Source organism: Notamacropus eugenii, chromosome 3, assembly GCF_028372415.1.
Source record: "Notamacropus eugenii isolate mMacEug1 chromosome 3, mMacEug1.pri_v2, whole genome shotgun sequence".
Lineage (NCBI taxonomy): Eukaryota > Metazoa > Chordata > Mammalia > Diprotodontia > Macropodidae > Notamacropus > Notamacropus eugenii.
In genome coordinates, this window is record NC_092874.1 from 447,928,340 (window position 1) to 447,939,255 (window position 10,916).

A 10,916-nucleotide genomic window follows, 5' to 3' on the forward strand; every position below is an offset into this window, starting at 1 on the left:
GGACCAGAGGCTAGGTCCTGGGTAGTCTCCTAAATTTATCTCCAGAGCTTCTACCCTGGAGACTATTATGGCTGTTTGGTTCATTTCCTGGCCCACTATGGAAGAAAATGGCCTTAGCCAAGGTAATTTGATTCCTTATTTTTGAAACATTTTTTTCAAAAGACTCAACTGGCCCATGCCCCATAAAGGACAGAGTCCAACAGAGGGGCTGGAATAGAGATTCTGTCTGCTGATGATATATAAGGCTGAAAAGGAGAAAGATGAAGAGGAGGAAGCCTGGCTGCAACTCTGACCCACTAAGTCTGGCCTGTCCAATTCTACTGTAGGGTTTACAAACGCTGCCTGTTTAATATCTATCACAAGGAATGCTCTTGCAGGGAAAAAGTCCCAGTGAAAAAAGACAAAAGACAAAAAATACTCTTGTGCAGAAAGAATTAAGAGAGCTGTCCTTTGGAGCTGAACGTGGAAACATTTCAACCCTTTGGCATCAGTGACATGGGGCAGCTGACAGACAGACTACAAAGTCCAATTGCACTAGTTAGGAATAGTCACATAAGACTGAGTCCTGGACAGTATCTCATCTTACCTGAGACCGTGGATTGTCAGGAAACTCAGAGAGCCTATACACTAATTATCCTGAGGGGCATTTTGACATTTTCGTTAAGTACTATGAGATGGTTTCATGTCCCAATATGTCAAGTTGTGAAAATATGGTGATACGACATTTTGGTGAGGATCTTTTGGGCACTTCCCCTACAGAATAAACAGGTACAGTGAGCTACTCATTCTAACTTCAAGCACCAGCCTAGTGCCCCTTCAGCCTAACATGAAGGAGTCTATGAGTAATAAAGAGGATGAAACACATTCATCACCTTTGTTAGCTATTTCAAGGCATTTGAGTGCATCTACTTGAGGCACTTCCTCCAAGATCAGGCTCACTAATGGAATGTTTAAACCTTCTTTGTGCTCAAGCATGAGAAGTTTCTGAAAAAATTGCTTTGGAAAAGAAAAGACTCATTTGGGCAATCTACTAATCAAGAAGCTGGTCAGCTCTTACTGGAGTAAGCATTTACTTCTGGTCTGTAGTCCACCCAGATTCAGCCAAGATATGCCCACATGTTTGCAGAGAGTCACCCTAACCGAGTTCTACTTCTTACTCCAGCTAAAAATGAAAGGGAATTTAGATGTTTGACCTGGAGAGAAAACTGACAGAAACTGATCCCTTCTACCCTTCATTTTATAACTGAGGAAATGACAGCCCAGGGCTCTGAGTTAAGGTAGTATTAGGGGGAACAAACCCTACTATAATGAAAAAAATCACTGGATTCAGAAGCAGACAACCTGAATTCACAATATAAAGAGGGGTCTTCTCAACAATAACCCTAAAGAGGATTGACCTGGCTTCCATTTGAAGACCTATGGTGATGGAAAAATCACTACCTCTCGCGGTAGCCCATGATCAGCAAGACAGGTTCAAGTTTTCAAGAAATTTTGCTGTCACTGAAATCTGCCTCTGTTCATCTTCTACTTACTGGTCTAAGTTCTACCCTCTACCTTGCAAATTCTTACAGACAACTGGCTGTGCCTTCTGTGTCTTCTCATCCCCAGCCTGTGTTTTCAGAGATCCTTCAGCAGTCCTTACATATGGTCTCTGCCTATTGCTTTTAACTCTGCCTTAAGGCCAAATCTCAGAATCACAGAAGCTCAGGGCTGAGGAGGGAAGTCAGGGGTCATCTACTTTAACAGGAATCAATGCTACCCCTAACTAATTGTCATCATCCAACTGCATAATTCTTCTGTTGATGGAGACCTCACTATCTCACAAGGCAGCCCATTGTAGTCTTAGCTTTGATGGATAAAATTAAGCCCTGATCTTAAAACAAACAAATGATCAGCTTCTGGAAAAAGGTGCAGCCAAAATGGAAGGGTAGGGAAGCACTCAGCCATGTTCTCCCAAATTTCCTTACAAACAAGTCTAAAACAATATCTTGAATCAAATTCTAATGTAGCAAAATTAATAAAAGTACAGGTAAAATAATTTTCCAGCCCAAGACAAGAGGTTGGCAAAAACTGGGGTGGTGTTCAAATATGGAGGGCAATGCAAACTAGCAGCAGTGCTATGGGTATGGTAGCAATCCTAGAGGACAGCTGTATTGGATGCAGATGCAGCTTCAAGAGGTATAGTCTATGGATGTTGGGATAGGGGGTTGAATAGGAGATTTCACAGCACCCTTTGCTGGCACCTGGTACAAGATGCTGTTGCATTGCCAACATATAGTTCTGGGTTGCAGTCACAGGGCCAAAAGGAACAATAGCACCAGGAGCTCTGGACATGGTTTGGGGGTGAGAGATTTTGTGTTTGCTCAGTGAGGAGTAGGGAAGCTGGTCCCAATTCCAAGATGGAAAGGGGCACTATCAGTTGTGGCTGCCAGAAAGCAGACAACCTGGTCATAGTCCCAGCACCCTACTAGCTACAGGGGAACAAGGTCCCTTCTTGAACATTGGCCAAGCATAGACTAGGAGAGCAGTAACCATACCTTGCTTTAGAGTAGAAAAAGTTGGAATCACCAAAAAACTACAGACCCCTATATCTACTTCTGAAAAAAAGTAGCAAGAAACATCTGACACTTGGGACAGTACCCTTCTAACATAGAAGCAAAGTCCAACTTTAACATTAAATTAAAATTCAAGAAACAAGCTAGAAAACAACAAAAAAGAACCTGACTGTAGAAAATTACTAGATTGACAGGGAAGATCAAAACAGAAATTAAAAATATAATAAGATCAAAACAGCTACATGTAAAGTCACAAAGAAAAATGTGAATTGGTAAAAGTCACTTCTCCCCTTTAAAAACGATCCTTATAGAATTCAAAAAATGTTATAAAAATCAAATAAGAAGCAAATAAGAAAAATGTGAAAAATGATTTGGATGGAAACAAAGTTTGAACAAAAGTTAGTAGATTAGTAAAAGAGACATAAAAAGATACCAAAAAAAATAAACACTTAAAAAAGAGAATTGGCCAAATGGCAAAAGAGCTACAAAAACTTACTAAAGACAATAAATTCCTTATTGTTTATGAGAAATACACTTGAAACAGAGAGACACACAGAGTAAAGGTAAGGGGCTGGAGTAGGATGTATAATGCTTATGATATTTTTTTTTAAAAAAAGGGGAGATGGCAATCATGATCTCAAAGAAAGAAAAGCAAAAGCAGACAAAAATAAAATAACCATGGAAACTATATTTTGCTAAATGGTACCATAGACAATGAACTAATATTAATACTGAACAAAAATGCAACAAATGGCACAGCATCCAAATTCTTAAAGGAAAAGTTAAATGAGTTACATGAAAACTATATATAATTATATATAAAAAACTATATATTTATCTCATTTTTGAGGAAAAAATCTGAGGTCATCCACTAGTCTAATTTTACTATAGTAAATTAGTAAATTTATAGTATATTAGTAAAGTATATTTATATTATAATTATAATATAGACTAGTGAATGACCTCAGGGTTTTTTTTTCCTCAAAAGCGAGATAAATATAACAATAAAATGAGCTATAAATAAGTTAAGGAGATGAATGGAATTTTAGAAAAGTTACATATGATAGACCTTTGGAGAAAATTGAATGGAAATAGAAATGAGTATACCTTTCTCTCGGCTATACATGGCACCTTCACAAAAATTCACCATGTATTAGAGAATAAAATCTTACAACCAAATGCAGGAAAGCATAAATATTAAATGGATCCTTTTCTGATCATAATTTAAAATGTACACAATAAAGGGCGATGGAAATGTATATTATTTAGAAACTAAATAATCTAAACCTAAAGAGTGAGTAAATCAGAGAACAAATCACATAAATGATAAACAATTCCACTAAAGAGAATGATAGAATGAGACAGCAAAAAAATTTCTAGGAAGCAACTGAAGCAGTACTTATAGGAAAATTTACATCTCTAAAAATTTACATTAGTAAAATAGAGAAAATAGATTAACAATGTGCTTAAAATTATACAGATGAAGGATCTTGAGTTCAGTTAGTCTTAAAGGATTTATCAAACACTTAATATGGACTAAGTACAGTGTTAAGTACTTGGAGTATAAAAAATGGCAAAAATACGACCCTTATCCCAAAGGAGCTCGTATCATGTTGGGAAAGAATTTAAAAATAAGCTTGTACACATATGACATCTATAGTATAAATGGAAGGTGAGGCTACTAGTAGCAGGGGAGATAGAGGAGAAAGTAGGGATAAGAGTGGGGAAGTTCTGTAGAAGGCAGAATTTGAGAAAACTTCTTTAAGGAATTGGGAGTATCTAACCAGGAGAAGAAAAGATTTGAAAGAAACAGGGCACTTTTGAATAAGTATCAAAAGTCTTTAAATAGAAAGGGTGTTAGATTTGGTTCATTTGGTCCCAGGGAGCAAGCACAATGAGTACAATAAATGGGAGTTGACTGGAAGATTTTCACTTGAAAGAAAGAAAAAAAAACCCACTACATAATAATTAAAGTTATCTCAAAGACGACAAAATTGCCTTTTTTAAGTTTCAGGGTAATAGCACCCCTTCACCAGAGGCCTCCTAATAATGGGTGGGTGCTCATCCAACAAATGCCAAGGGGATGAGGATTCCTATCCAGGTGCTATTTCCATTAGCTATCTTCTCAGCTTCCACCCAAGTCAGAGATTTTGTCATTCTACAAAGAACCCAATGTCACCTCACATGCATGCCAACGTATTAGTGCAGAATTTTAGGCTTATATACATCTTCCACTTTTGTAAGCTTTCAACTGCTATTAAAATAAGGCATTAAACAGAAAAGAAACACAATTATTCCAAAGAAATTTTGAAATGTTGTCAAAATCAAACATTCCTCCAGGAATATGGATACGAACAATATAATAAAATTTAGTACCAATTATATGAAAAACATCATAACAGGTTTTGAGAAAGATATGAGGAGAAATGGGATAACATTCCTATTGTCAAATTGAAATTTCCCTGAAGCAACAAAAATAGCATTATTTGAGCATTGATATTGAGCATTTTCTCACTGTCCATTTTCTGTTTCTAAAACTACAAACCATAGACCTGATAAATATTTTTTTTAAATACTCAGGTGCTGTTTTTCAGTACAAATAATGAAATATCACAGGCCACAATAAATAAAGCTGGAGGATCACCCAAAGAGCAATTAATGTTTTTTAGGATACAAAAAGTTACTAAAAAAAATCATATACGAGAAAATTTGTAGTGGTATGAAAGAAATCATCCGAGAAATATCTAATCCAAAACAAATTTAAAAGAGTGAAAGAAAGTGAGAAATCAGTTATATGAAAAGAATGTGAGCTAAAGGATAGGTGTTTCTCATAATTTATTGGCCACAGATGCCAAAAGATTACAAGGAAAGTGACCAGTGAATTACTTGGATGCCTGGTATTAAATTTATGGGAAAACATTGAACAGTGTCACAGGCTTGGGCAGGTATAAATGGACTGAAGTCTTTCCTGATGAAGAAAGTACCTATATCAATGAGATCATAGATCCAATGGAGTAAGAAATATAAGAAATATACATATAAGAAAGTGTATTTGGATGTTTCCTTTAGGTGCTACTGGGAGTACAGAGAAGGGAGAAAAATTTTGGCTTGGGAGATGAGGAAAGTCTGGCCCCTCCCTACCTCCAAAATCCCTTGGAATTAATTGTGTGCATCTTATCTTTACTTTTCTGTGTTAAGTGTCGCTTCCCTAGCAGAATGATAGGTCATTGACTGAATGGACTGTTTCATTTTTGTTTTTCGGTCTTGCCATTGGCTAACATGATACCAAACACTAAGCATATGCTTTATAAAAGATTTAATTGAAATCGATTGAATTAACATTTTACATGTGATTTGAAGGATTTTTGACAGATGAAAGGGGGCATTTTAGCATGGAAAATAATCTAATAGAGGCAAGAAGGTAGACTTTGTTGAAAGAATCAATTTGACTGGGAAGTAATCTGCTTTTCATGTAAACAGCAAAAAGTGAAAGATAAGACTAGGAAAGAGGGGAAAGAAAAGAAAAAAAATCTTCCCAAATTTCTCAAACTTAAAAAAAATCTTCAAATGATACTCATTTTTCCCTTCAGCTCTTTTTCCAAGTATCTTTTTTCCTTTAATCAGTAACACATCTTCTGTCTTTTATAACACTGATTAAACATGCCCATCCTTTCCAAACACAACTGTGTACAAATTTGTTTTCATTTCCCAATGAATTAATTTCATTTAAAGCTAAATAGAACTCAACGCAATAAAGGCAAGGTCTTCTGCTTGTATTCCAAAAATAAAAATAGAAAAGTGGTTCCATGAAAAGGAACAAATATTTATTAAGTAATCTATGCCAGGATCTCTGCTAAGAAAAATGAATCCTTCTAAATAATGTTCAACCAAGTAATTTTTCTTCAGCTTTTTCCCCTTCCAGCAAAAAAAAAAAAAATTATTCAAACCTAGAAAACATCAGAGTCAACTGATTCAGGTTTACTTTTCAGTTTCAGTGTGTTTATCTTCTTATGAAAAGAAATGTGGTTTCCCAGCAAGGTTATGGATATAGTTAAATATCCTCACTCCTCTTCATTTAAGTTCTGTTTCTGATGGAACTTTCTTTCTACATGCTACATTACTTAAAATGTTATCATAGTTAAAAATCTTCATTACATACTATAAACGGAAAGTGTGAAAATTAAATGGCTAGAGTTGGAAATTTGAAACAATTGTACAAACCAAACCCAATTTTCTCATGTTAAAGTATAAGTGGAAAATGAGCAATCAAAATTGGTATAACCTTTTCTCAGGCATGAAACTCCTTTCTTTTTGATCAGTTACTACTAACAGAATAACAGGACCTTAGAGTTGGAGAAGACACAAAAATGCCTTTTGAATAATTACATTTAGTGGTAACTGACAGATTGTCTGTTTTCTACATTTCCACAATTACATCTATATGAATTTTCTCACGTTCTGAAGGCCTAGAGTTAAATAAGGAACTTCTGGAATCTTTTCCCGTTCCTTCCATTTTTTTTTTTAAATCTCAAAGAAGCTGTAAGATTCAATCATGTTCATTCTTAAATTAACATAAAGAGCTTCTTTTTGACAAGTAGTCCAACAAACTGGTAATTTGGTTTGAAGTTCACCTGCTTTAAGATAACTGAATTCACTCAGCTATTACTGGGCTGCTATAAATGTCTATGGTTAGGGTTCAAGAGTGGTCCCTACTGTCACAGGGAGAGAGACTCTTTGGTGCCTCATATTATGAACCTCAGAGATTGTGTTTCTTTGCATGGAAGCAATAGTCCATATATATCTTCATATAACTGATACCCACTGAATACAGAGAAATGAATCATTTTTACTACTGAAAAAGATCAGTGAATTGAAAGTAGGGTTTAGATTCAGGAAGACCAGGAAGAAATCTGTCCTCTGACACTAACTAAATGTACATGCTTAGGTAATTCATTTCACCTTGAACCTCAGTTTCCTCATTTGCACAATTAGGATAATAATAGCCCCTTTCTCTCAAGGAGATGGTGAGACTTTAATGAAACAATGTATGGAAAATGCTTTTCACTTTTCATATTTTGCTTTAAAAGCAGATTAATTTCTTTACTTTTTATAGTGATCCACAAATTTTAATTAATAGTAGAATTATAAAAGCAGAGATCACAAGTTCAGAGACTTGGAGGTGGAAAGGACATTAAAAATCATTGATTCCACCTTCAAATATCATTTGGAGATAATTAAATAAAAGATCAGGAAGTTAATGACTGGGTACAGGTTACTTAGCTGATAAGTTTAAGGGGCAGGATTTAAATCTAGGTCCTCCTGATTCTAAGTTGAGTGCCCTTGCCACTCCACCACACTGTCTATCAATGAATTTTTTTATATTATTCATTGTGGGTCCTCCCTCCACTTGAATTCTCTCCCTATTCATCTCCACCTCCTGGCTTTTCACATTGTGTTCAAGTTCCAGATAAAATCCTATCTGCTATGAGGAGCTGTCCTCAATCCCCATCCCTAATATGATTACCTTCCCTCTGTTGATTATTTCCAGTGTACTACATACACACACACACACACACACACACACACACACACACACACACACATATATATTTTCTTTGCGTATAGTTGTTTTCATGCTGTTTCCCCCTTTACACCATGAACTCCTTGATGATCTTGATAAAAAGAGCTTCACCCCACACACACCTCGTATTTTCAGCCTTTAGCACAGTTCCTGGCACATAATAGGTTTTTAACAGTTGTGAGGTTTTTTTTTTTTTTGACTGACTGGTTAAACAAGAACCAACAATTATTAAGAAATATTATTATTGCAGAGTGGCTAGAGGGTTAGACATAGAATCTGGAAGACATGGGTTTAAATCCTAATTTAGGCAGCCTCAAGGGTCAATTCCTACAAAACACCTATCTACATCCCCCAGGTATTAGTACTCTTTCCCTATTAAAATTATTTTGTATATCCTTTGTACTTCCTTTTCATATAAATGTTTAATCCTTCAATAAATTTTAAGCTCTTTGAGTATAGGAATTACTTTTTTCCCAAACCACAGCATCTGGCATAAAGTAGATAATTTTTAAAAACTTGTTCAAGTGAGGTGAATTGAAATTCTGTGGCTTAGAAGGATGAATCATACAGCCTGCTCCCCCACCCCCACCCCACTACTCCAATGAAACTAGAATCAGATTAAAATTTGGAACTTTTTAAAAAATATAACTGAAAATGCGATAAATAATGTGAATGTGTTCTGTTAAGTCAATATATACCAGTAGAGAGCTTTATATCTAGTATACTGGTCACCATTTCTATTTGAGTTGGACAACACTGATGAAATGGAATATCTAGTAATTTCTCTAAAGTTAGACATAATCAGCAAAGTTTTACTGGATTCCCCCAAAAAACAAATTCTTCTAATTCTTAAGAATTATTTCCTGATATCATTTGTAAATTTGTTTCTTTGGAGTTTCTACCCATTTTCTGTTTATGCCCTTGAAGGCCTAGTAGAATGAATTTAATTCCTACTTTACATGGCAAACTTTCAGGTACTTGAAAATGGTTACTGAGTCTTTTCTCCTCCAAGCTAAATAACTTTAGTTCACACAACCTATCGGTAGTCATGGATGGAACCATTTTGCTATCCTAGTTACCTTGTCTTAGATGTTTTCTAGCTTGCCAACATCCTTCTTTAAGAGTAGTGGTCAGATTCAAGCACAATGTGTCAGATGTGGTCTGAACAAAATAGAATGTAACGATGCTATCACTGCTCTAGGCCTGGCCAGTATATATTGTCTTAATGCAGCATTTTTAAAAATAGCTTTCTTGGCTTCCATTTTAAGTTGATGACTTAGATTAAGTTTGCAGTTCACCAAGAAATCTAGACCTTTAAGTTTGAGATGTCTCATGAGAGATTCTATCTGAGATACAAAAACAGTTAGTGATGGAGGCATATGTGAGTCAAGAGAAAGGATAATTGAATTCCTTTCTATCTCTTCATTTCCACTATGAAAATAAAAAATACCCTGTGGGGAATTACAGCTTAATAGAATATCACACTTTAGCTTTATCAGATGATATTTCAGTATAATGTAGTTGTATTGTAGTTGAGACAAAATTGCTGGGAGATTTAGGTACAGAAGAGCAGCTAGAGGAGGGATGAAAGGAGGACAAAGATCCTGAATAAGAACAAATGAAGAGTCAAAGAGAAGAAAATGAACTTTATCTCCAGTAATATTTGTCAATATATCTTATTATATTTTGTTGTTCCTACAAAATTAAAAATGTCTCCCATATTTCATTTTGTCCCCCACCCTGGAAACCATCCTCTATGACAAAGAACATTTTTAAGGAACCATTAAAGAAATAGAAAATCAGCATATTTGATCAGTCTCTCAAAACAAAAAAGTCTGACTATGTACATTTTTTCACACCCATGGACATCCAACCTCTACAAAAGTAACAAAGTAGTATCTTTGCATATGTATTATTTAGAACCATGTTTGCTCTTTGAAAGTTCACAATATTCATTTTTTTCATTATTTTTTCATTTGTTCTTTCTATTTTCAATATTGTAGATATTGTGTATGAAGAATTCTGCCACAATGGCATGAATTTCTAAAAACACTGTCTTTATGAAAAATCACACAATGAAAATGATAGAGCTTATAAGGAAAATCACCTTGAAGGAACAGCAAATACTTCATCCATGATACACTGAAAAAAAAGATAGGAAGGTCATTAAAAACAAAGCAAAATTTTATAAATGTTATGTGGATAAACATAAATACATCAATTGTGGTCATGTCCTTGCCTCAAGTTGTCTTTAATGTCCTTTGAGCATTTGAGTTTTGGGGGAATCAAGTAAAACTTTGCTGACGATCTCTAACTTTGGAGAATTTACTAAATATTCCCGTCTTAATTTATTTCTTTATAAAATAAATTTAATAGCTACTAGAAATGATTTATAGAATGCATTTTGTTGAGTGAGGAATGAGACAATTTATGTGAAAACACTTTAAATTGCCATATTATATAACACTCAAAACATGTATGTATATATATATGTAGATCATGTCTTGCATACATTATTAACATTATTAATGTTGCTTATGTGTAATAATGTTACTTATGTGTATGTATACATACTCAGAGATAAAGTTTTATTGTCATGGAATGATGTTTTCCACTAATACCATCCACCATCTAGAATTCCAATGCAGTCTCAAAATATTGTAATACTAGAATTACAAGGCCAATCTAACCACAGGCAAACATAAATAATGCTATTTCAATTGTGAGGCTCAATATGTTCCTAGTCTCTACTTCAGAAGAAACTACCCTCTTTGTATGAA

General features: G+C 34.9%; 1 pseudogene; it reads left to right on the forward strand.

The window, feature by feature from the left end:
• The first annotated feature begins 495 nt into the window (after positions 1 to 495).
• On the forward strand, positions 496 to 1,192 carry LOC140532292 (NADH-cytochrome b5 reductase-like pseudogene; annotated as a pseudogene).
• Positions 1,193 to 10,916: the final 9,724 nt, after the last annotated feature.